Source organism: Vombatus ursinus, unplaced genomic scaffold (genome assembly GCF_900497805.2).
Source record: "Vombatus ursinus unplaced genomic scaffold, bare-nosed wombat genome assembly UNPS02014791.1, whole genome shotgun sequence".
Taxonomy (NCBI): Eukaryota; Metazoa; Chordata; class Mammalia; order Diprotodontia; family Vombatidae; genus Vombatus; species Vombatus ursinus.
In genome coordinates, this window is record NW_020954569.1 from 63,257,018 (window position 1) to 63,279,225 (window position 22,208).

The window sequence follows — 22,208 nt, forward strand, 5'->3', positions numbered from 1 at the left end:
ACAATGTTCTCCTGGTTCTGCTCCTGCATTGAAATTTTGATGATGCAATATTGCGTCATGTAACTGTATAGTATCATATTGTAAGCAAGTAAAGTAAACAAGTAAAACACACACATATTCCTGTTGGTTTGCCTGCTAACACTTGCTTGTTAAGACCTGTCAGCAGATTTGACCACTGATCAGTTATAACTTGCATTTTGTATGTTTATTTGGAAAATAATGTAATCATTATGACTTTAACTCTGTTACACAACAGATGAAACATGTATGAACAGTTTTTCAAAATTTTCTTCTCTTCTTTCCTTATGCTTCCACTGCCCCCTTATTTTTATTCAATTGCATCAAGGCTACTACCATCTTCCTGGATCATTCCAGCATCCCTGGGGGGTGGTATGGACCATTTTCAGAACCTACGCGAGTCTAGACCTAGAGATTTGAATTTATTTAGAGAAGTCAGGTGTTGTCTACTATCTTTGGTGATATCTTAGACTTCAATTCCTTCATAATAGTGCTTGATCTTTTTCATTCTGAAAGTTATTCTTAATGTTTTTTAATTTTGTATGGTAATTTTTATTTTTTTTTGTTTTCAACATTTACTTCCACAAGATTTTGAGTTCCAAATTTTCACCCCATCTCGCCCCTCCCCCACCCCAAGATGGCATGCATTTGAATACCTCTTCCCCTAATCTGCCCTCCCTTCTATCTCACCCCCCTTCTCTTATCCCCTTCCCCTTCAATTTTCCTGTAGGGCAGGATGGATTTCTGTACCCTATTTCCTGTATTTCTTATTTCCCAGTTGCATGTGAAAACATTTTTTTTAAACATGTGTTTTTAAAACTTTGGGTTCCAGGCAGCTAGGTGGTGCAGTGGATAGAGCACTGACCCTGAAATCAGGAGGACCTGAGTTCAAATATGGCCTCAGACCAAACACTTGACACGTACTAGCTGTGTGACCGTGGGCAAGTCACTTAACCCCGATTGCCTCACCAAAAAAAACAAAAACAAAAAACTTTGGGTTCCAAATATTCTCCCTTCCTCCCTCCCCACACACCCTCATTGATAAGGCAAGCAACTAAATATAGGTTATACATGTGCAGTTATGCAAAATACTTTCATAGTAGACATGCTGTGAAAAACTAACTCTATTTCCCTTAATCCTATCCGCCCCCCCATTTATTCTATTCTGTCTTTTGATCCTGTCCCTCCTCAGAAGTATTTGCTTCTGATTACCCCCTGAAAGTTATTCTTAATAGAAAAGTTGAAAGCATCTTGTTTGCCACCCTCTTGATATCAATTAAAATAACTTCCAAACCACTCCCAGATAGAATAGAATCCTACCCCATCACAAAAATCACCAGCCCACTTAGAAACTCATTTCTTTACTCTTTAGGCACACAGTGAACAAAATACATGATCTTGGCATATTTTGCTATTCTCCTCTCATGCCATCACATACCTAGCACACAGCACCTGTCATTTGCCACCTGTATCCACTCATCAAAGTCTTGTTGACTTCTCCATCAAATATCCCATATATTTTCCTTCCTTCCCATTTTCATTGCCCCTACTCCAGTTCAGGTCTTTAAAGAGGAACAAACCAGCCCAGGTCGTGGAGTATGTCAAAGCTTCAGAAACATGATTGACTTTGCCTACTGCAATTCAGAACTCTCAAACCATTCACCATTCTCAGTCTTCCTGGTAGTAGGGATTACTGGTAGATACCACCAAGCCTGTTTCTTCACCATATTCTTAAGGAATTTCCATATTTAGAGGACAGTAGAAAAAATAAAGTCTAATGAAGGAGTTAGAGAAGTAGTGGTTGGAAAGCAGGTTGGAGAGTCAGGATTGATGTAATATGGAAGTTAAAGAGAGAAGTTTCAAAAGATGGGACACTGAGAAATGAGATGGCCAAGAGGGTTCTCTGCTGAAGAAGGGTAAAGAAAGATTATGACTGGGTAAATGCCTCTGTGTTTGAGACAGCTTCATCACACAGGGGATAGAGTACTACACCTATAGGCGGGAGGATTTGAGTTCAGATCCAACTTCAGAACCTGGGCAAGTCACTTAGTATCTTATTTCCTCAACTGTAAAATGAGGTTAATAACAGCACCTACCTTACATACTGTTGTGAGGATCAAATGAGATAATATTTGTAAAAGCAATTAGCACAGTGCCTGGCACATAGTAGATGCTATATAAATGCTTATTTCCTTTCCTCCCCCCAGTTTGATGGTTAGGTCATTGATTACCTTGGAGACATCTGTTTCAGTTAAATTGCAGAGATTATATTTTTGCTAGACCAGACCCTAAGGTCCCTAAGAAGTGGTAAGGTAAGAAACAAAGAAGCGTTGAAATCACGATATGGAAAGATTTTACTTGTTGCAACTGGCTGGTGGATTCTAGGTGTGGCAGCCACACTCCATACCTTCGGCAGCACGGTTCTGCAGGCAATATGAGTTTGTCTCTAGCAATTACTGTTCAGGAGCCCAAGTGAAGCCTGCCTCAGGACATACAGCGTACACCACAGGTATGAGAACTTTCCCTCCCTTACATCAATATTTGAAGGCTGGGAAGATCAAGACTTGAAGAAAAAGGAAATCACAGGAAGAAATTTGAGTGAAGGACCCAATTAGGTCACTGTCTGGACAGCCTAGTCCTCCAGAGTAGAGGGGGATGGGTAAAGTGTTTGCTGTCTCACTGTGGTTAATACTGCTTCAGGAATGAGAATTTCAAGTGCTTTGAATTTTTCCCAGCATTAAGTTCATGCAATGAGAGATATGCTCTAGATATGCTCCTACTAGGAGTCTGAGAGTAACTGGAGCAGAGACCAGCTTCTTCTAAGAGTATATTCTAGCCTGTGTGGAAAACTAAGCCAAAACCCTGAGGAGTGTTTAGTTTCTGGATAGACAGCTGGCCAGTCAGTTTCTACATAATCACTGAAGGGCCCACTGCCTCAGCTTGTTATGGACCAAGATGGGAAGCTAGCTAGTTATCTGGCCCACTGTTTCTCTGCAAGCTGCACCTTCTGCATCTGTGCTGTGGGTGGGGACTTGTTGACTTTACTGCAATTAGTAGGGAGAGAATAAATCTTCTTTAGGTCAAAGCACTAAGCCTTGTAAAAATCAGTAAATGTGTCTTTGGGGATCTCCCATGGTACATATTCATTGCCACTACTCCATTTCAGTCCCTGATCATATTTTCCTATGTAACACCTTTGTAATCTCCCTTCTCAAATGGGAGGCCTTCAGGGAAGCTACTCTAGGTTTCAAGGTATTCTGTGGATCTACATACATTCAAAGCCATAGCTCACAAGCCCTCCACCCCCACCAATGTGTTTAACTTCTACTAGTCAGCCAGAGGACCTAATTAGTTCAAAGCAAAGGCGTTTAATGAAATAGCACAGTAAGATAATGAGCAATAGAACATTTCCCCACATAAACCTGCGGCATATTTTTCCACAAAACACACACCATAAGTAAGAAGAGTGGAGAAAAATAGGCAGCATGTTTAGGGACATACAGAGGGAGCACATGTGACCAGTATATATGAGGAGAGGGAAGAGTGCACATGTAGGAAACATGTGCCAAGGTAGTAGGAGCAACTCAAGACTTTGACTCTGCAGAGTTGTCAATGACTTGTGGTGAGGTTATTGAGCTGGTTCTGCTGGGCCTGCTCCCCACTGGACCCTGTTGTTTTCTGTGTCTGAACCTGGATGTGGCATCAGGTATCTACTGCTCTCTACCTCTTTCTCTTGGGCTTCATGCACAGTTCTCATCTGAGCACCTAATTCTTCCCTATAGAAGGAGGAGCAAGTTCTGCCATCTTTTTTTAGATTGGCCACAAGAGCTCAGTCTTTACGTATTTTGGAAAAATGGTACCTTTACACACTTAGTCTAGGACTAAGACATAAGACTAGGACAAAGTTGCTTTATCTCTATAAAGGGAATGACCTATCATCTTTCAAAGAGTTTATCTTAAGTGGCCAAACTATTTGCAGTATAGCATAACAATTGTTATTGTTGTTTTGGGGTTTTCTTGGCAAAGATACTGGAGTGGTTTGCCATTTTCTTCTCCAGCCCATTTTATAGATGAAGGAATTAAAGCAAACAGGGCTAAATGACTTGTCCAGGGTCACACAGCTAGTAAGTGTCTAAGGCCAGATTTGAACTCTGGAAGACGAGTGCCTGGTGGCACCCTACCCACTGTGTCACCTAGTTGCCCTTAGCATAATAATAACCTGTTAAAAACTAGCTTAAGAGTACAATATAATGGCCTCTCAGGTCCACTTGATTTACTTTTCTTCTACTTTAGGAAGATGTTTCTTTTAAATGTCAAAAATGGCTCCAAGTTCCTAATGAGGAAAACTTCCTAAAACCTCAGCAGAGGTTGGTTTCTCTGTCTAACCATATTTTATACACACACACACACACACACACACACACTTACATACTCACACTCACACATACATATGTGCATATACACATACATCTATACACATAGATATACATACATATGTAACAATAATTACAGCGGCCCCCACTGCCTGAAGGCCAGATCTGTTATCCCTTCCCCAGAATTCTCTGGTACCAGATTGGGGGCTGTTTAGCCTCTGCCATTGGCTCAAGACCCCACTGATTGCATTCCTCAGCTACAGGAGTCTCCTGAGCAGCAGATCTATTTAACCACTTAACATATCAGTCAGAGTAGTTTTGATAAAATAATATTTACTTTAAAGATATAGTAATGACAAGCATACAAATATTTCTTGCCCCCCTCACCTGAGGGGCATAATCCCCCCTTATACCTTCTCAGACTCTGGGGAGAAGAGGGTGATTATTTTCAGAGCTTAACTCAGTTCCACAGATTATAGCCTCACCAAGTTCCAAGTCCAAAGTCCCCTTGGGCTTGAGACCCAGTACATGAGCTTCTCAGGAATTCCCTGTTGGGCTGGCAACAACCTCTGCCCTAGAATCCTGTCTCTGAGGTGTCCATGGCTTGAGCTGTTGACTGCCTGTGCCTAGAACTGAAAAGAATAAACAAAACAGACTCAACCCCCAAACCTGATTCTTAGGGCCACAGGATGAAAAAGGGAGGAGGAGGAGGAAGCAGCCCCTCCCCTCACCCAGCTTAGTTTAAGGCCTCTGTGCTGTGGACTTTCACTCCTTGGATGGTGGTGGTGGAGAGAGAGAGAGAGAGAGGGAGAGAGAGAGAGACTGTCCCAGGCCAGTGGTTTTAAAGACAGAGCCTATCATCCTGGCTACCAGCCAGTGACAAGAAGCTGCTCCCATCCATGTAATAGGGAAACACAGAATGTCTTCTTCCATCTGCCATCTCTTACATGGGTATTTCCATCTTAGGTGAACTGGACATGCGCAAAGCCTGGTTATATTAGACAGACAAGACAGACAGACAGACAGATAGATGTATATAGTTAAACCCCGACTGACCTCTTTGTGTGTTGAGGCAAAATTCACTTTCCTGGAAACACGTGAGTAATGAAATGGCAGGTTATATTGCAGTGTCTTATGGATTAATGGGTATCAAGCAGGTAAGTTGGGGAAAGAGCCAATGTTTTCGTGGGACTTAGATAATAATAGCTAACATTTATGTAGTGCCTACATGTACCAGGCATTGTGTTAAATACTCTACAAATACTATCATTTGATTCTCACACCAAATCTGTGAAGTGGATGCTATCTATCCCCATTTTACAGATGAGAAAAGTGAGGTAAAAAAAGAGGTTAAGTCACTTATCTAGGGTCACACAGCTAGTAAATGTCAGGCCAGATTTAAAATCACATTTTCCTGATTCCAGTTCTAGCACTCTATCCACTTTGTCATATTAGTCTGGAACCTCTTCTTCAGGATGCCTGTAGAGCCAGATTCTGTTCATATCTCTGTTCATATCTCTGTCACAACCCAGTCCTCCCTTTGCTCCATGCTTGTTTCAATTTCTCTAAGAAACTCTCCATCACTTTTGAGATAGTCTCTCTCTTTTACACAAAGTGATTTGGAGTGTGACATAATCTTTTACGCAATGGCTTTGATAGCTTCATGTAGGTGTATAGAGTGCTGATTGTTTGATCTGATTTAAAAAAATTGCTTGCACTTAGTCAAGATATCAAAGCAAAATTGGGGAGATTTTGGCCCTACCCTAACAATAGAACAGTCAAATAACTAATTAGAATGCGCAGATATTTAGTCTGATTTTGAACTCATTTCTTCCTACTGGCAGAATTAATATCTCTGCCCCAATACTCTATCTGGGTTGGGACCAGAAAGCCCCTTTTAACTTCCATCCATTCCTGAGTTCTTAGATCATTTCAGGGGCTGCTTTCCCACAAACCACAAGGAGTTCTCTAGGTCTGTGATACTATATCTTCCCGAAGACCCCATGGATCTTGCTAGGAAAACGAAAATGATAAAGCATGAAAACTCAGGTGAGAGGGCAAAGTCATTGTCTTTATGCTCTTCAATTCCTGTCTATGTCTTCCTCCTGGAACACATCTTTCCCCTATTTCATTTTTGAGGCTGGCAACAAATCTCTCAGGTGTTTAGCTGCCCTATACCTATGCTATTGTAATAGCCCATGGATTGGTCTTCTTGCCACTGCTCTCTCTTCTCTAAAGAACATATTTTTTTGCTCAGTTGCCAAATCAATATTCCTGACATTAAATCTTACCATACCCCGTCCCTCCTCAAAAACTTTGATCAGTCACTCCTTATTCCATCTTTTTCAACACATGTCTTCAGGCTGTGCAATTCCTGCCCCAAATCCTTGGGAGCAGGAGGGGGGCAGTGGGCAATGAAATACAGGATGCCTTTCTGTATTCTGTACTATCAATAGATAGTACATGGCCATCCTAGCACATGGACTATCCATCTGTAGTTACTAGCTTTCATTACACAATTGGCCCATTTTGTCTTCTGGTCATATATCTCTGAGAATATACTGTTTTTTGGATGCAGTTTGTTGTTGGTAATATGCTTTGACCTGGTCATACCCATCATGCACCTCTCCATTGCTATTTGGATGAGCTGCTTCTCTAATTTTTCTATGGCTGTGGTGTTTGACACTACATAGCCACATAGCATCAGTGGAAAAATATTTATGTTAAAAAGATAGGTCTTTGTTTCAGGGAGAATTTTGGTATAATAAAGACCAAACTTGATTTTCCAATTCGCTTCCTTCTATTCAATTCTCAAATCAGTACATTGTTCATCTTTAGTGTCTTTCTGATACATGTGTACTACTGACTAGCTCTATTCCACTGCATAGCATTGTCTGGGCAATAGGCATTCTTCATCCATTTTTTTTCTCCCTGTGTGGGTAGTTAGTTCAGACTCTTAAGAGTTATATAGGAGGCTCTGTAATGTTCTGGAGCTTGATGCAATAAATATAATGCCATCCACCCACAGCAGCATTTGGAGGATCTTCCTTTCCCTCTTTAGGGAGTCCTTCTTATATTGGGATTTTGTGCTGGTCATCTTTTATGGTAGTGGCAAACACCTTTGGTAAGCATCAGTTTCCCTATTTTATGCCTCACTTGATATTAATAATATGATAGAAGAACAAAATTATCTCTCATCAAATTTTTCATGGAATCTTTTTTGATTTTAACACATGCATGGGGGGGCATCTTGCTGCCTTAAGGCAGCATTTTTCTCTTTTGAATCAAATGCTTTCTGTAGTTATCAAATAGTAAACATAGTGAGGTTTTGCATTCTTTTCCAATTATGTGTCTTTTGTAGAGCATTTGTTGCCAAAAAACTGTCTCTCACACTTTTATCAAGGATGGCCTTGATATCTGAGTAGATTAGTCTCACAAAGATTTTGTAGAGATGGGAAGGAAGACATGAACAAATAGTTACTGATATTTTCTTGATTTTTAAAGATAGTAATTACATATGTAATTTTTTTTCCTGAAGTATTTTCTATCCTTTCTTCAGATAGATATCTAATGAATCAACCTACCAGTATTCTGAAACATGTGTAGGCTCTCATCCTGACTTACTCTGTGCATCCTTGATCTGGTTCAGCTGTTCTGTTGCCTTTTTTTAAATGTTATTTTGCCTCTCATATAGTGATTTTAGTCAAAATTTGGCGGCTCCAGTATTCTTGACAATTTTGTTCCTCCTAGATCTATAATTTAAATCAGAGAATTCCTGATGTGGAAACTCCCTCCTGATGCACATCAGTAACTTATCCATAACTTGCAGTTTTAGACAGCTGACTGGGGTACTGAGGGTCACTTAATAGTGACTTGCTCAGGGTTATACAGTTAGCATGTGTCAGAGGCAGATCTGAATCAAGGTGTTCCTGAACTTGAGTCCAGCAGTGTATTTCCTCATAATGTGATCTCTAAGCACTCTCCAAGTCTGCCTTTCAGAATTCTAGTCTTTCCTCAGGCCTCAGTTCAGATTTTTCCTAATCCCTCCCACCTGCTAAGGCCTTTTCCTCCTCACTTGTTCCTAGGATTCTGTCTTATTCCTCTTTTTCATCATCCCCTCTGTAGCTCTACTTAGCTGGGTTCATTAAGTATTCCTCGACCTTTCCCTTAACTGTAATGTGAGTGACTAGAGTGTAGGGACTGTTCTGTATCACTTTGTTTTTGTATCACTCAACTAACATGCGTTAGTTATTTGTCCTATTATTTGCCAGATGCAAAAAAAGTGAAATAATCCCTGTCCCCAAGGAGATTACATTTTATCGGAGGCAGGAGACAATCATCTCTATACATAGCTATATACATATACAACGTATGTACAAAATAGACCAAGTAGTTTTAGGGGATGGTACTAACTGCTGGGAGATTCAGTTAAAGCTAGAGCTGTGACTTGCCTAGTGTACTGACTTCCCTAAAGTGGTATTTAATGAATATTTTTTGAATAGAATAGAATTTTTTAATTTCCATTAGCTCCTCATTCTATTCAATTTCAATTCAACAAACACTAGGTAAGGCACAGGACTCTAGCCACTGACAAAATGGAGAGGATGCTGGATTTAGAATAAAAAAAAATCTTGGATTTGTGTCCTGGCTCTTTGATTAACAGGTTCTCTGACCTATCACAAATCTTTAAGCCTTTCTAAGCTCCAATTTCCTCATTTGTAAAACTGGAGTAATAATACTTGCATGACTTCTTTCATAGGGCTTTTGTGAAGACTAAAGGAGGCAGGGCAGCGAGTGTAAAGCCTTTTGTGAACAGTGAAGTACAACATACCACTCAGCTATTACTGTTGTTGTTGTTATTTCACTCTTTTTCTTTTTCATTGGTGTTAGAAATTGGCTTGGGACAAGTCACTATCCTTTAAAACTAGTCGTTGTGGGTGTTGCTGTGGAGTGCACAGTTGACAGACAAAATTCTTCATTGCCCTTTCTTTTCTACCTGTATCGTCCCTAAAGATGTAGTCAACCACGTCTGTTATGACAATTAGTAATTTTTAAAAAAAAATCAGATTCCTAATATTCAGACAGAGGCTCTTATCTCTGTTATTGGATAGATATAGGGAGGGGAAGTTGGGAAAAGAGCAGACCATTTTGTTGAACCTGCCCTATGTCCTTGGGGTACAACTGGTAGCTTCAGCCCTAGTCTTCCGCTTCAAGAAGACTGTAGAAGGTGGAGGATGGCTCTCGTTTCGATTTCCCCTTTTCCTGTTGCAGTCCGCCCCCGCAGTCCGCCCCCCCCCCCCCCGCCCCGGCCGCCTACTCCCCCCTTCCTTGCCCGCCCCTCCGTCCACTCCCCCCAACCCCCAACTCTGCTACCCCGACCCGTCTCAATGTTTCTTTCCTACTCATCTTGTTAAATTCTGCCTGGAGCTGAAGAGGCTTCCTTACCTACATTATTCCTGCTGCTCAGCTCTTCAGGTCTTCCCTTTTTCCTCTTGGACTTTTTCAAAGACTCTGTGTATCCTTTTAAGAATTCTAGGGCATGACTCAATTCCACCTTTTAGCTCAAAGACTGAAATACTTTCAAATTGTTCTAAGGGTTGAGAATGGTTGTCCCTTTAAACTACAAATCCCAAGATGCTAGCCAGTTCTCAAAGTCCTATCACCAATTACTATTCTTTTATATTTAAACTTCTGTGGACTATTTATTGCTCAGATGGATAAAATAACTGTTTTTCTGTGATGGAATAAAAGTAATGCAATGTAAGCTCAACATCAGTATCATCATCATCAGTGGCACTTCTCACATACTATTTTGTATTTTTATTATCTTTTAACATACATACTCTGTCTCCTCAACTAGATATTAAGCTCTTTGATTTCAGGGACTATTCCTTTTATTTTTATCCCCACTGCCTGGAAGTACTGGGCACATGATCTGAGTCCAAGAAATGTTTTAGATAATATGCACAATATAATGTGCTATAGATGTGCACACATGTTATATAATACACACACCTGAAAATAATATACACATACATGTTATATATAACATACATATATACAAAACACATGTATACATCTACACATGTAGATGTATATATACATGTATCTGTATCTATATCTGTATTGTTGTTCAGTCGTTTTTCAGTCATGTCTGTGACCCCTTTTGGGGTTTTCTTGGCAAAGATACTGGAGTGGTTTGCCGTTTCCTTTTCCAGCTCATTTTACAGATGAGCAAACTGAGGCAAACAGGGTTAAGCGACTTGGCCAGGGTCACACAGCTAGGAAGTGTCTGAGGCCAGATTTGAACTCGGGAAAACAAATCTTCCTGATTCCAGGCCCAGCATTCTGTGCACTATGGAACCATATGTATATGTTACATGAAACCTAGCCCCGGAACAAGGAATTCTTTCCATCTATTTGGTGAAAATCTGCAACTCTTCAGCAATTTATAGTCTTAGAAAGCTACCCTGGGCACTTAGAGATTAAATGACTTGTCATGACCAGACTGCTAATATGATAGAAGCAGGTCTAGAACCCAGGTCTTTCTTGACTTCAAAACTGTTCATTCATTCATTATGTATGCAAATGAATACATGACATACAAATACATGTATGTATGCATATGTATCTATTCATAGTAACTTGCATTTATTCTCTACTGCTGCAGAGCTCTACAGTCCAGTTTGGGATTGGGGTATGGTGCAAAGAGCTCTGCACCACAGGCAAGTCATTGAACCTCACTGAGCCTCAGTATTCCTGTACATAAAATGAAGATCACAATACTTGTCCCACTTACTTCATAAGGTTATTTTAAGGAAAGTGCTTTGTAAACCTTAACATTCTATGTGAATATAAATGGTTATTATTTTAATTGCCAAGCATTCTCCTTTGCAATGCCTATGTCACTGGGAAAATAAACACATCATCTACTCTAATCCATTCCCTCATTTTACAGATAAGGTAGTTGAAGTTCAGACATATTAAATGACTCTCTAAATAAGAATAGTAAAATTAAATATACTCATAACCTTGCTTCCTAATAGCAGAGCCAGCATCAGAATCTAGATCTCTTGATACTTCGTCTAATGTGTTTTATACCACTGCAAAATGCTTCTTGTACCTTAGAGTGGTAGAATAAATGTCTCTCCTGGCTTTCAGCACCACTGTGAATATTTTTCTGACCCTTCTCTTCTCTTTTAAAATAATTTTTTAGTGATACATGTTTTTTAACATTACCAGAATTTCTCTCAGTATCCTCTCTCCTAGAGAACCATTCCATATAACAAATATTTTTAAAGGAAAAAAAAAAAGAAAAAGATGAAGAGGAAAAAACCCCAGCAAAACTAATCAATCTCTTTCTTCTTTAGACTTAATAACGCAGTGTTTTTTGCCTTTCTTAATCAGGATACAGAGATGGCTTTTAGAAATTTAAAAAAAAATCTTATTTTTAAAAAAAATTTACACTCAAACAACATATTAAGTAAAACAGAAAAAAGAATTGCATATGAAATCAAAAATCTCTTGCAGCTTACACTTTTAAAAATTATATAATAAATTCAATATATTACTTTCAAAGCTGTTAGTCAATAGGCAATTACTAAGTGCTTACTATGAGCCTGGCACCTTGCTATCTGATTGTCTGTGTATCTGAACTTCCTTCCATTTTATTCCATTCATCTTCTTTTAAATGACACAATAACCCTCTTTCTTTTCTGTTTAGCAACATGATTGCTATTCCTCCTATGTCCTCCCCATCCTATTCTCTCTCACTGAAACAAAAACAAATCCCACCCCCTCCAAAAAACAGAACAAAACAAAACAAAACAAAAACCTCAGAAATCTCAGGAAAAAATAGTCAAGCAAAACAAATCCACACACTGACCACGTCTTAAAATGTGTGTATACTTCTGACCCTTAAGTCATCACTTCTTTTTTAGGCAGTGGCTAGCTTCATTACTGGTCTTATGGAATTGTGATTTTTCATTGCATTGATTGGGGTTCTTAATTCTTTTCAAAATTATTTTTGGTGAGTCTTTTTGTCATTGTATAAATTGTTGTTCTGGGTCTGTAGACTTCACTCTGCATCAGTTCACACAAATTTTTCCAGGTTTCTCTGAAAGTATCCTTTTGCCATTTTTGTGGTGTATTTTCTATTATATTCATATTCCTAATTGATGATCACCCCCTACTTTGTTTCTAGTTTTTAGTTATCACAGAAAATATTTATTTTCTACTTATATATAATCTTCCTTTTCCTCTTTGGGTTATTAAGCCTAGTACTGTACCATTGCTTCAAATGGTATGCACAGTTCAGTGACTTTTTGAAAGTACGTAGTTCCAAATTGCTTTCCAGAATGGCTCTGCTGACATACAGGTCTCAAAGAGTACATTTGTGTTTGACAATTTGATGTGTATAAGGTTGTGCCTTAGAGTTTCAGTTTGCATTTCTCTATCCATCATTTGGAACTTTTTTTTTTTTCAGATTGTTGTTGATAGCTTGGATTTCTTCCTTTGAAAATTGCCTATTTATATCCTTTGACCATTGGTCTTTTGGAAAATGATGTGTTCTTGTATATTTCAGTCAGTTTCTTACAGATTTTGGATATCAGTGCTTTATTAGAGAAACTTGCAAAGATTATTTTCTCGGGAAAAGAGTAAAACCGGTGAAGTTTATTCTCAGAACCTTTCTTATTGTCCCATTGGACTTCCTCAGGAGTCCATTACCTTCATATTCTTTCCCGTTCCTCAAGAATATCTGACCTTAAAAAAGGGTCTGAAAATTTATTCACTCTAGAGTATTAATGCGTTATTATTTCCAGGGTATAATTTGCGTTTTAAACGGGCATTAAGTTTCTAATCAAAGAATGAATCTCTAATAGAATTTTAGGAATCAGCAATAAGAACTAGGAGTTTTGTTTTGTTTTACACTTCTCAATTTACACCAGTGGGTAATCCTGTAACGATTAACTAGGTGTTCATTCATAAAACGTGCCCTTAGTGTTTATATATAATTTATAAATATAACTGGTTGGCTACTATTTAGAATTTTACGCGTGTGGGAGGGGGCCGGGATAGGGGTGGGGGTGGCGGGAGAACGGGGTGTCCCTTTTGGCTGAAGTTTTTGAATAGATCACAGTTGGATTGCGTAAATCAGGGGAGCCTTCATGGAAGAGGTAAATTTTGTGTAGAGTTCAGAAAACCGGAGTAATTTCCCCTCTGAATCTAGGGCAAGTTAGAGTGGAGGACACCCAGGAGGGAGAGAGGGCAAGAGTCGCTGAGATTAGCGCGCGCCAGGCTCTGCAGCGGGAGGATCATCGCACTTGGTCCTGGAGGGGCGCTGTGACGCTTTCACGTCCTCGTCTTTGCTTCCTTCTTCCTTCCCTCCCCCAGGGGCCCCTGGTGCAGTAGTCGCTCTAGCTGCCCGGCGGAATCTCGGTGGTTCCGGGCGGAAGTGAGGCGCGGAGCGGAGCGGAACGGCCTCTGGTGACATTTTCTCCGGGCGGCGCGGAGGAGAGAAGGGAGCCGGCGGCGGTGGCGCCCGTGTTGTCGAGCCTCGGCCCCTGCCCCCTCATCCGCTAGGGGCCTGCGTCCGGAAGGAGGAGTCGGTGGCGGGAGCTGCCGCTGCTGGGGCCGGGGGAAGTGTCACAGCGGCTGGAGGGGGTCTCCGACCGGCCAGCCATTCAGCCCGTCCGGGCTCCGGGCCCGGAGAGCCAGGCGGCGGGGGACCGCGGGAGGAGCCGCCGCGGAGCGCAGGTGAGCTGGGGGGCCTGGCGGCCTCGGGCCTCAGACCTGGGGCTTGACGGTCCAGAGGCCCGGCAGAGGGCGGCGGGACCTGCCTCGGTTTGAGGCCGAATGGCTCCGGTGTGAGGAGAATTGTGCTTGGGAGAGCGGGGAGCAGGGGGATGTGTGTTGTGTGTGCGTCGGGTGTGCGTTGTGTGTCTGTGCTCATGTGTGTAGTGTGTGCGTGCCCTTCTGTGTTGTATATGTGGAGTGTGTGGGTGTTGTGTTGCACGTCCGTGTCCGCACGTATGTGGTGTGTTGTGTGTGTAGCCCGTGTGTATGTGATGTATGTGGTGTGTGTGTGTGTGTGCATACTCGTGTGTTATGTGTGTGTTGTGTGTGAGTGCCCCTGTGTGGTGTGTGTGGTTTGTGTATTCCACAGGCCATTGTGGCATATACCTGGGGTCTGGAGGGTATCTAGGTGGTGACAGGCTCCGTTTCCGCCCCGCAAAGTCCGGAGGTGTGTGGGGGTCCGGGAGGGGACTTGAGGGCCCCCAGCTCCGTGAATAACAGGCGTGTGTTCTTCCCGGTTTTTCTTTCTTCACTTTTTTTGGGGGGAGGGGAGGAAGTATAAACAGGATGGGGGTGGGGGAACCCCAGGTCAAGTGGGAGGGATTCCTGCCAGTCTCTCCTTGAGGGGGATTTGGGTCCCTGGAGTTACTGCTCTTCTCCCTGGTCTTGGGGTCGCCGGAGCGGGAGCTCGGCTCAGCAGCCCCGCTTTCTCCTGCGGGGCGGGGGGCGGGGGGCAGGTCAGAGTTTCAGGGACTCAGGCGTCCCCGGTCAGTTCTCTGACACTCCGGGGGCCAGACTGGGGCTTTGCACTTTTGTCTGAGTGGGCCCAGGAGTGATTTATGCCAAGCTTTCCCCCAGAGCCAGGTTTTTGTAGTGACCTGGTGCTTATGTGCCACCAACCAGCAATCCAGTAAGGTAGTGGAAGGAAATCTCTGGAATGGAAGTTTTTCCTTACAATTTGAACTCTAGCCTCACCTTCTTTCCCTCACAATCCCCCTGCCCCAGTTCAGTTGGAGGGCATCCTCAGTCTTAACATTGTCTTTGGGAGTTTATCTCTAACACTGAGATTTCTGGGTAGATATTACACTCTTGTTGCCCAGAAATTCTTTTCAGCCCTGGATATACATAGATTTTTTTTTTTTTTTGTTTGAGGGGGGCAAGCCTGGGCGGGGGAAGAGGTGGTTTTGGGTCTTTTTTTTGTGGTAGGGAGGGGAAGGTTGGTGAGGGAGAATAGTTTACTCATGTGTTTTTCCTCTTTCCCATGCCTGCATGAATCGTGATATCTTTCAACAGAAAAAAAATCTTACCAATGCCTTTTTGTCAAGCTCTAGCCATTTAATTGCAACTCTGTCTAGCAGTTTTGTTTAGTTTATGTTATTTTGTGATATCATGGGCCAACGTAATAATTTGAAATAGAAACTTGAATCAACATTCTCCTGGCATAATTTTAAAGATGGAGGTTATTAACCTCCTGATATGATGCTGTTTTCTTATTCCACCAATTTGAGTTACTCCAGCAATCCAGGCTCGTTAAACCTATTAGGGGTTTAACAAGTATTTTTAATAGACCTACAGTTGATAGTGTTACCTGAATACTAAAGTGTTAGAATCATATATGGTCATTGATAGTGCCAAAGGTTCATATTTTTTCAGAATGGTAATGTGTACAGTTCAGGAAAACTTTAAGTGAAATGTACTTAGATTATATAGAATTTTCTACATTAGTTTGTTTTAAAACGGACTATCTAATTTTTACACATTGTCCTATTAGAGAAATAAATATGTGTTCAACTTTTAAAATAAATCAGTACTTGTAATTTAATCAGTGAGGAATTGCCTTCAGTTCAGAGTCAAATGAATTCAGATAAATGCATGCATGCATGAGTGAAAAAGCATTTTAGATGTTTACTGTGTGCCAGGCACTATCCTAAGTGCTGGAGATGCAAATATTTTTTTTTTTAAAAGATAATATCTGACCTCAAAGAGCTTACATTTTAATAGAGAACTCTAATAAGGGATAACAATAAGTTTTGTTCTGAGATGGAGTGAGAGTATACACTCAGTGGCTGATAGATGCTAAGATTGACTTGAATGGATGACTGAATAGGATCTGAAGCTAAAGCATTGTTTGGTGCCTCGGGCCAGCATGTAAATATACTGGGTTAAGTGGGCTAGTTTTCACGAACTCAGTCACCGGTCAAATGGGTTGGATCCTGGGACTGGAGCTCCATAGTTCATCATTTTGGAGAATTTTCTGTGGCGCTAAGATGTTTAATGATTTGCCCACTTGTTCAGTATGTCTCATGTTTGACTCCGTAACAAGTTTTTTTTGACTCCAAGTCCATTCCTCTATTCCTGAACACTGTATTGCCTCTACATATTTAGAAGCTTAAAGTATAACTTTAGCTTTTTGATGTCTATGCAATTGTAATAGCAAAGAACAGGAAACTCAGGTTTAAGACCTGGTGCTGCCTCTTGGTGTGGGACATTGGCAAGTCACCTATGGCCTCTGAGCCTAGGTGTAAAATCCATGGTGTAAAATTGGGAGGATGACCTCTGCTAACCTCACAGTTATTATGAGGATCAGATGAGGCAGAGTATATGAAACTGCTTTGAAAACTTTGAAGTACTATGCAAATTTGAGATAATATTATTCACTTACCCTGGGTAGTATTTTCATGTTATAGATGGAAATTTCAATTCAGGTGTACAAGATCTAAGTGAAACAAGAAGAAAGAAATACGGTTTTGAGGGAATTGACATTGGAAGCACTAAATACAATGAAATTTCCAAGTGAAAATACCATTTTCTAGGCCTTCAGTTCAACAAATATTAAATGAGCAAGACACTGTATTTAGGGTAGATAGATAAAAATGAAAGTCTTTCCTGGAAGGAGCGATATGCTGTGCTGGAGAAGATACTACATATATGTAGATAATTACAGAACAAGAGAAATTGAGGAAAAAGAGCATTGTTTCTTACAAATTCATATTTATGGAGACTTGCTAAACCTTGATGGTATGGATTTTTGTGAAATTCACTTTAAATTCACAGTGTAGTGGCCCTGTTGCTTATGGCTTTTAATTTATACTCTGCAGTAGAACTGGTCCTGACTTTTAAATTCCTCCTAAGTTAAAGATTAATGCATTCCAATTTAACTCAGTACTCTCAGGACAGAATTCTCTGTAAAACTCTTTACAAAGTTTCTTCTTGTGGTCTTATTGATATTGTCATTGATAACAAACCTCCTTGTTAATGATTAGTAACTTGTTTGATTGCCTATTTACAGTTACTAATTCAAAGAGTGATACATTTCCTGCTGTCCTGTTGGAAGTGATTTCCTGCATGGTCCTTCCCTCCCTTTTCACCCCTCCCCCTCAATTGTATTTGTGAGCAGGCTCAAGGAGAATTTAGAAGACTTGGGGTAGCAACTGATGTTCATTTCCAAATTTGGGACTGGGGAATTTTGGATTACTGATGCCTATTTTGATAATTTCTGTAGCTAGGCATTTAGCTGTTACTTGTCTTCCATCTTGTCTTTTAAGTAAAGGTATGATAACACTACCTAGTTTAGGGTATAATACTTATAATAGTATATATCTTTGTGAATATTTTCCAGTGACACAAGTTTAAGTCACTTGTCTTTTAATATTTCGTAAGAAGAAGCCTGTGTAGTGAAAAGATTCAAGAGACCCAGGTCTACAGCAGGTTTGCTATGTGACTTAGGACAGATCCTTTCACCTTAGTTGTCAACTGCGAAATGAGGGTATTGGACTAGATATTCTCTTAAGATATTTTCTTCTCTCCCTGACATTCTGTTATATGTGAATGTTTGAAGGCAAATCAAGGTAGAAACCAGTTTATTTTGAACTCATTCTTTTCTGGATAGGACTTTAAAAAATACTTCTTGGTTCCAGTACTGGGATTGTACTGGCTGTAGGTAGACAATTCTCTTTGTTTTTTGAGCATCAAGCTAAAGTCATTGAGTAGATCCCATTTGTTTAGGAACCCAGACTCCCCTCCTAATTTGTTAATTCTCATACTTTGGTCTGTTCTCTCAGTCTTTTTTTGCAGTTCCTCTGTGCCTTGTTATCATTCTGCTTTCCTCTTCTCCATCCTTAGTACTGTTGTGACTGAACTAAACTGAAATAAGTTGTCTTCATTTTCAGCTTCTGTGTGGGATGCTGTTCTCAGCAAAAGTAGAATTCAGTTTCACTCTCACTCCTTTCTACCAAGGCCCTGTGGGTTGAGTGTGAAACTGAATATCAGTATAGCTTGTTTTTATTCTCTTGGCTATGTGAACCTCTCTTGCAGTTCTGTTCAGAGGATATTTATTAAACCCCTACTGTGTAAAGCACTGGCTCTGAAGATAGACTAATACCACACCTTTCTTTTGTTAAAAATTTTTTTTTATTTATCTATTGTTTTTATATCACTTAAATGTGTCCCTATATTCCCCTGTACAGTCATTCCATGTAACAAGGCATTACTTTAAAGAAAAAAAAGAAAAAGAAATCAGCAAAACCTATCATATATGATAGATATATAATTGCATAATTATATGTTTTATGTGATTATATATGATATGTATAATATATGCACATCTCTCTCTACTTACCTACCTACCTTTATTTCTATCTTATCTCTCTGATAATACATGATTTTATATATATGTATATTATATATATACACACACACACACATACACACACACACACACATATATATATATATATCTGATAATATAATTCCATAGTCATGGACCCCTCATTTTTTTTTTTTGACCCCTCACTTCTGAAAGAGATTGGAATAGGTGTCTTCTCATGTCTTTTCTTTGGGGCCACATTAATTCTTTGTCAATTTGTAACATTCATTTTCTATTGTTATGGGGTTGTTGCTTTTTCCCATTTATATTGTTGAAGTTATGTTTTCTTGGCTCTGCTTGCTTTACTTTGCATCATTTTAGTAAGTCCATGCTTCTTTATATTCATCATATTTGTTGTTTCTTAGGAAAAGTGATATTCCATTGTTTCCATGCACACTGTTTACTTAGCCATTCTGAACATTTCTTTCAAGGCCCATATGATAGAGTGGGGTTGAAGAGAGAGAGAGAGAGAGAGAGAGACACACACACACACACACACACACACACACACACACACACACACAGAACTAATCAGTGCATTATAGTAGGGTAAGTATGAAGGAGAGATCTGTGTGGTATGAGAAGGCAAAGTGCTATGAGAAACTTGAGGTGAGACTTTAAAAAAAGTTCAAAGGGAGGAAGAACTTGTTTATATATGTATGTTACCATCAATATAGGGAACTCCTGGTGAGGGACCTTATCTACCAATGCAGATCAGTAACTGCCCTGCAATTTTAAATCCTAGAGAGTTTCCTGGGATATTGGGAGCTGTCCGAGAACAAGTACACATAGCCTCTGTGTAACAGAAGCAGGACTTGAACCAAGGATGCCTGACTCCAGGAGTATATATTACATATATACGTGTGTGTGTGTGTGTGTGTGTGTGTTGCCATATTAAAAGATGCTAATGATTTTGCTACGAGTGTCAGTCAAATTAGAATGAGTGCTGTGACTCCAAGTTGAGTATCCTTTATTCCCTTTTGGTTAGCATTTATAGCTTCACTTTAGAGGGCTTGTTGATTTTTAGAGTGCCTAGCCCAAGCAATTAACATGTGGTTATTGAACTAGGGTATTGCTTCAGGCTTGCTCTCTGCCTTTGATCAAAAGAAGTAACCCTGTCCCAATGTAGGTCTGTCTGCCCTTGTTAATTTTCAGTTATCAGTAGTAGTTAGACTAGCTTTGTGGAACTATAAGTTACATAGATTTCAAATTACATATTTTTTTTTCAGATGTAAAAACTCGGTTTTATTTATAGGATTCAACACTTGAGCTCTTTTTTTTTTAAATCGATCTGGGACTTCCAGGTACCATTGATCACTATCGTTAGGTAGGAGACTTGTAACTGCAAGCTAACACTGCTAGACTTTGAAATCAATTTAGACTTCAGTAATACTTCTGCCCCTAATCTTCATCAAAATGATCACATCCTGCACCAATTCCTATTTCAGAATCTGACCTACATATTTAAAGTTCTAAATCACCCATCCCAAACTAAATTTATAGAACTTGCCTAAGTCAAAAGGTCTAATAAACTGGCAGGGCTGGGATATACTTTTCTTGTCATACTTCCATTCCAAAATGCCTACCAAAAATAAGAATTATAAAAGGACTCTAAAATATTCATGTAAAGATGAGGTAATGACTTGTTCAGTCACTTCTTGTATTCCCCTATTCAATCTAGACTGCCACAATCAGGCAGAGAAAGCTCAAGGAAATTTTTTCTTCCATCTTAGTGGAAACCTTAAAAGCAGACATAACCGCTCCAGATCTGTCAAATTATATTTTTTAAGAAAGAATTCTCATCCTTTCCCTCCCTCCTCCGATTGCAAAGCATGCTAATGAACTAAAAAACAACAATAATAATGTAAATATTGTTGAAGAGGAAAGCCTGTCAAGGTAGAACAGGATTCCTAATTCCCACATCTGTAGAATAAGGGGAAAATGTTCAACTAGGACCCTTCTAGTTCCTGAATGCTGTAATTTAATGAAAATGAAGGAGAAAGAGAAAGTTTAGGATATGAGTGTGTAATAAAATCTGGCCATATTTGAATTTTGGTGAAATCTAGACCTGTGGTTTTCTTGCCATTTTTAGATGCTGAAGTATGGGCAGAAGTTACTGAAGAATAGTTATTTTATTTACCTCTTTTTAGTTATTTAAACCTAAGGGAAAATTGCTAAGAATTTTAACAAACTTGAATTCACTGCTGATTTATTTTCAGACTACTCCTTTCTCCATAGCATAGAATTAAAATCTTAGTATCATTAACTTAGTATTCGTTCTGTAGAGTGATTAAATTGTCTACTAAAGCTTACAGTTTGATGTATGCAAAATATTTTTGAAGGAGATTTTTATGAATTTGGTTAATAATGGTCATTAAAAGAAAAGCAAGATTCTGACTAAGGGAATGGCTAAAAGAAGTTGATTGTGCTATTTTTTTTACTAGGTAGGTAGACAGAACACAGCATTCTCTTAGGTAATGTAATCAGAGAGAGGTCTTGGTAAGTGGAAATATAGATGTATATCATAATAAAACAGTGATATTTTATTTTTGCATTAAATATCAATAGTATCTTAAACAGTATCCCATATACATTTGTTTGAGTTTAAGCTGTAACAAACACAGTCTGTTCTTAAATTAACACTTTTATCATTAAGGGTTTCCTAACCCAGCTTAGCTGTTTGCTACAGTTCTGAGAGTAGACTGGATAGATTCAGCAACATTTAACTCTGGGCCTGTAGGTCTCAGTATTTGGTGACCTAGCTTCTTCTAATGGAAATGGCATAGCTCTTTCTTGAACTTATGGCCTAGTTATAAAAAGTAAAATGGTTAAGGCAAGATCCTTGTTAGTAATCTGTGACCTGTGTCTTAAATATTGCTGATGTATTAATAGTGATGGTTCCATTGTATGTGCTGCAGTTTGAAATAGGACCAAGTTCCTTTTTTTCTTTTTGTCTCTAAAGCTCCTTTTGTTTCTGACAATCTGTGATACTCAGATCTTCCCCTTTTTGAGCCTCATTTTTCCCCTTTTCACATGAGATTATTTCTCTATGGGATCTCAAAGGCTTCTTTTAGCCTTCTTGTGTTTCTTTCCCTCCTCTTGGAGCTTCAGCTTCTTCCTCTAGAGGTTTTGGAGTAAATTGTCTGTAAGTCTAAGATCTTTTTAAAATCGACCACTCTCTATATCCCATTTGATGTTGTTGACAGCTTATTTGATTTTTAATTTGATACTTTATCCAAAGCCTGATACTGAGCCAGACACATAACAGTAGTAGTGGTGCCTGCAGTGTGAGTTTCTGCTAGTGACCATTATCACACTTGGACTATTTATAGAGCTAGTATCAGTGAAAGGACTACTGGCAGGCAAGCCTGTTCTGT

At 39.7% G+C, this 22,208-nt stretch overlaps 1 protein-coding gene and 1 non-coding gene across 5 annotated transcripts in view; one reads left to right on the forward strand and one right to left on the reverse strand.

The window, feature by feature from the left end:
• Positions 1-13,931: 13,931 nt before the first annotated feature.
• Positions 13,932-22,208, forward strand: part of CUNH18orf25 (chromosome unknown C18orf25 homolog) — a 106,551-nt gene continuing 98,274 nt past the window's right edge. The window contains exon 1 of one of the 4 annotated variants that reach the window (XM_027868960.1): positions 13,932-14,147. The gene's annotated coding sequence lies outside the window, so the exon portion shown is untranslated. The remainder of the gene's footprint in view (positions 14,148-22,208) is intronic. The other 3 variants (XM_027868962.1, XM_027868959.1, XM_027868961.1) reach the window with 3 other exon arrangements.
• On the reverse strand, positions 20,488-20,606 carry LOC114048245. Its single transcript, XR_003569725.1, has one exon. It is a non-coding gene; the product is annotated as a small nucleolar RNA SNORA31 (small nucleolar RNA).